We start from the raw sequence: 5,168 nt of genomic DNA on the forward strand, positions 1-5,168 counted from the left end.
CTTCCCAATCTTCTGATTTCCCAGTGCTCTTGGCCACTTTATAGGATCTCTCTTTTTCTTTACTACATTTCCTGGCTTCCTTTGTTAGACATGGCTGTCTAATCCTTCCCCGGATAATCTTTCTCTTCTTGGGGATGAACCTCTGTACAGTGTCCTCAATTTTACCCACAAACTCCCGCCATTTTTGCTCCACTGACTTCCCTGCTAGGCTTTGCTTCCAGTCGATTTTCGTCAGTTCCTCTCTCATGCCCTCATAGTTACCTTTATTTAACTGTAACACCATTACATCCGAGTACAGTGTCCTCAATTTTACCCACAAACTCCCGCCATTTTTGCTCCACTGTCTTCCCTGCTAGGCTTTGCTTCCAGTCGATTTTCGTCAGTTCTTCTCTCATGCCCTCATAGTTACTTTTATTTAACTGTAACACCATTACATCCGATTTTGCCTTCTCTCTTTCAAACTGCAGACTGAACTCTACCATATTATGATCGCTGCTTCCTAAGTGTTCCCTTACTTTAAGATCTTCTTACTTTAAGATCCTCTAGCATGATCAAGTAGAATCCAACTCAAAAGCTTCTGTTCCATTCTTATTTTACAAAGTAATTTCTGTTAGAGGCATTGTTGAAGTCTAGGTCTGTTAATTCCGAGTTCCCTCGTCAACTACCTGAGTTATATTCTGAAAGAGCTTTCGTAGATTTATTGACCAACGTTGACCCATGTAAGTCTATTCAGACTACTTTGGTCATTCTTCAATGTCTACATGCTCTGTCTTTCAGGATACCTTACTGGAGTTCACTCAGTTACCTTTTCATTCCTGTTTAACAGCTTCTTCTCGATAACCGATAAGCATGCAATTTTATTTGTCCCCAGTTTTACTTCTTTGTTTTAAGGACTGACCAGATCAAATGTTTTGCTCGCTTTTGCTGTTTGTAGTTTATCACTTTTTTGGGAGTAATTTCTAATCCCAACATTTTCCTTTACTTACCTTTCACATTGTAAATCTGCATGGGGGTAGCTGTCATCAGAGAAGTTGTGGTGTTTACAGTGCTCTGGGTCACACCTGCTTCAGCTTTCTGGTACTTGTTATCTAACTCCAATCTGAGTAATGGCAACTGATTGAAATTGGTGCTTGTGGTTCAGAAACTGTTGCTAAGAAGAGGAGAAAATAAAATGTTTGCTTTTTTGTTGCAAATCAAAGAATTTTTATTGTTGAGAAGGAGGTTGTTTGGCCATTCAAAACGAACGTGGTTACCTCGTGCCAATCTCATGCTTTTTTCCCATAGCTTTACACACTACTGCTATCAAAATAAGGACCCAATAACCTCTTGAATGCCTCAATTGAACCTGCCTCCACCACATTTCCAGGCAGTGTATTCTGTTCCCTAATTACTCGCTGTGTGAAAAGCTAATTTCTCATATCACCCCCTTGCTTCATTTGCACATCACATTAAATCTATGCCCTCTCATTATCGTTCCTAAAGAGAATTTTTAGTGATAGACTTTTTTTTCCCTGTTTTCGATCTTTGCCTTTATCCCTGCTTACTGTCTGTTCTTTGCTCTGCTTGTCAAGTGCTCTGTGGTGCCTTTTCATCTCTGAGAGCAGCTCTCAAATGTTACATGTTGTTGAGAGGATGGATGGCAGCCGGCTGCAGTTCATTGCCAATACACTTGGTGACCTGCTGGGGGAAAGTGCAGTGTAGCAGAGGAAGCTGCTGATTGTTGCTCAGTGATCCACTGTGATGGCAAGGCTGAGACACTTCAGTGATCCACTGTGATTTTTTTGGATCTGCGTAGGTATACCAGTGCTACAGTGACACATGTATTAGAAACATTGAAATAAATAGCTAAATAATTAGTGTGTCATGCTAACATTTGATGATTAAGTTGTGCTGTGGTCCAGCTCAGTGGTGTTCTCACAACGTTAAATGATCCATGAACTCCTGTGTAATGTTATGGGCAGCTTCAACGAGTTCACATCAGCGTTTCAGTTTTCAAAAAGAATCCAAATCTGGGGAAATTTAAATGCTATCCATGTATTAACTTCATGGCAGAGTAAATAGCTAAAACTCCCCAGATCACTGAATAATGAAACAATTGATGCCAATACCCAGACACTACAAATCAGGAGGATTCAATTAATTGACCTTAGGTTGTACAGCTACAATTAGTCTGAAGGTTTCTAAGGAGATTGAGGAACTCCAGCCAGGTCAATAGTAATCAGTTGTTCGGTGTTTGAATCTATATTTCTTTAACCCTTCTCTCCTCTGTTAGTCAAACCTCAATTTGGTTATAGAGAGAGAGGAACTATGTCAAAAAGAATAGCTGTGCGTGTGATCAGATATTTCAAAAAGCACTTGTAAAGTTTAGACATGAAAATCTGGTGTAGTTTTGGTGTGTATTTCTGCAGTATGAAACACAACAGTTGGGAACAATACAGAGACTCCTTTAAATTTGTCAGTTGCATCATCTTTCTGTTCGTTGTTGGAAGATCCGCCTATTCCATGGGACTGATGGATTTTGAAGTTCAGGATCTGTCTGCTCATTGAGGAGATGAACAGCCTAGATGTAGCAGTGATGTATAAAGAAGACGATGCTCATTGTTTATCTCTGAGCAGTAGACCAGCAAGAATTTGATGAACTCACAGAGGACGTGCCCCTGATGTTTATTGCAACAATAACTAATGTTGAAATATACTTTAAGTCAGGAAAAGTATGATGATTGAAAATATGTATTCTACCAGAGGTGCCTGGTCAATGATGAAGTCGTATTGTAATTTTGATAGTAACAAATGAAGAATATGTGACTAATTGGTTGAGAAAACTTTAATTCTGTTGATTATACTCATGAAGGATTATGAGTCCATCTTGGAAGAAACCACCAATCTTGGCATCCAAATCAAATTCACATGTTTGATTCAAAGAGACTGCAGAGATATGCACACTCAGAATCATTTGCAAGCACCTAATGCACTACTGGTTCAACTACAAGAATGATGGTGACAGAGACCTGAGCAGACTCAACATCATGGTAAGCTACTTCCCCAACTGGTTTCCAATACCATATCCAGCTCGAGGGAATGTAATGTAACTGATATCTAAAGTGGAATCCCTTCACAAAAGTTTTCAAGTCACTGAAGATCATGACTCCGCCAGTTGAATGTGTAGAGGAGTCTCTTCCTGAATGTGAGGAACAACATGAATGGCATAGAACTCAGTCAATGTAAGGAATGTCCAGTCACTATTACACGTATTTTAATCTTGTTCTTCAATGTTGCTGTGAATTTATACATTGAATCTCTACCATCGTTACTTTTGGAACTTTCTGTCATTCCTGTGGCTTACAGTCTTCAAGTTTGCGATGGCTTATGTTGCAAATATATAGTTTATGGTTCATGTGATTTAGCTGGTAACATTTGGGAGTTAAAATTTAACAACAAAAAAATTGAATAAATGTAACTGAAGAACCATAAAGTCAAGTGCACTGAACAGGTCATATTACTTTAAAAGGTTTACAGCCAGGAAGGTTATGTAATTACAAGGCTGTGGTAGAAATAACTCCACAGAGGCTGGTATCCCATCACCCTTGCAAACTTTCTTTACATGTGGAGAGACACTGATACTGATCCAGCTCCCTGAGAGCCTGCTCTCAGAGTGAACAGTGTTGAAACTTTATTGCTGGAACAGCACAGCAGGTCAGGCAGCATCCAGAGAACAGGAGATTCGACGTTTCGGGCACAGGCCCTTCTTCAGGAATGAAGATTCCTGAAGAAGGGCCTGTGCCCGAAACGTCGAATCGCCTGTTCCCTGGATGCTGCCTGACCTGCTGTGCTGTTCCAGCAATAAAGTTTCAACTTTGATCTCCAGCATCTGCAGACCTCACTTTCTCCTCAGAGTGAACAGGATGTCTTGACAGTCAGCTAGGGCTCCCTGACTGGGGCTGTTAATGTGGTTCAAGCAGGGAACTCATATTCCATGAAGTCCACCTGGCTGACCCTGGCACCACCAGGTTTTTCCATTTTGCCAGGACTGGATCTTGTTGCATCCAAAGTTTTTGATATTGTCAGCTGTGACTGGAAGTGCGTCCAGAAAATGTTAAACCATTGCGGACTGTTCCAGCAGCAATACCATCTGAGGGGTATCTGCCAGTAGGAGGCGGCTCAATGCAACTGCATTTGCTGTTGGCCTCCTAGATGGTATTCCAACTTGTAATTATATGCACTTAGTATTAGAACCCACTGCTGAATTCAGCCTGAAACTCTGGGCAACATTGCTTTGTTCTCTTTCAGTAGATCTAGTAGGGATTTGTGGTTCATTATTATTATGAATTTACATCCGTGAAGGTGTTGGTAGAACTTTCTGACTCCAAGTATGACTGCTGAACCTTCCTTCTGCATTACCTAAAGTCCTAGATGTATACGCTATTGGGCGTTCCTCTCCATTGGGCCACTTATGAGCTAATACTATCCAATGTGATATGGGGAGGCATCACATGTCAATACCACATCTAGCTTGGGATCATAATGTGCCAACACCTTTGAGGATGACAACTGTTTCTTCACTTCCCTGAAAGCAATGGCTTGGCTATGTGACTATTTCCAAGGCTACCTTTATTGAAGAATTGATGCAGTGGTGCTCGGTTGTGTATGAACTTCCTGTAATAGTTCACCAGCCCAAGGAAAGAGCTAAGCTTTGGTACAGACATGGGAGTCAGGCCACCTTTGATCGTCCTCACTTTATCTTCCAATGGGTCTTATTGAGTCTGTGGCCCAATTAGGTCACATGGGCTGCCTGAAACATGAAATTTTTCCATCCTTAGGCGTACGTCCACCTGGGAGAAACACCTAAGGAGTATGTCTGACTTCTCTAAGTTCTCTTTGTTGGTCTTCCCTGTTATCAGCATGTCATTAGTGACCTGGGGAAGACATTATAAAATATTCTTCATCGTCAGCTGAAAAATTGCACAGGTTGATGATACTGGACTACAGTTCTTTTCACCCTACGTCCTGTAAGGACTCTATCCCTTTCCCTCAGCTCCTTCGCCTCCACCACATTTGTTCCGATGAGGCCACTTTCCAAAGTGGTGCTCTTAATATGTGCTCCTTCTTCTCCAACCGTGGCTTCCCACCTACAGTTGTTGACAGGGCTCTCAACAGCGTGCGGTCCATCT

The 5,168-nt window shown here is 41.4% G+C and overlaps 1 protein-coding gene across 5 annotated transcripts in view; it reads left to right on the plus strand.

Moving 5' to 3' along the window:
• Nucleotides 1-5,168, plus strand: part of LOC122557922 (von Willebrand factor C and EGF domain-containing protein-like) — a 326,824-nt gene that overhangs the window by 49,270 nt on the left and 272,386 nt on the right. The gene's annotated exons all lie outside the window — the stretch shown is intronic.

The sequence above is a fragment of the Chiloscyllium plagiosum genome, chromosome 16, assembly GCF_004010195.1.
Source record: "Chiloscyllium plagiosum isolate BGI_BamShark_2017 chromosome 16, ASM401019v2, whole genome shotgun sequence".
Classification (NCBI taxonomy): Eukaryota; Metazoa; Chordata; class Chondrichthyes; order Orectolobiformes; family Hemiscylliidae; genus Chiloscyllium; species Chiloscyllium plagiosum.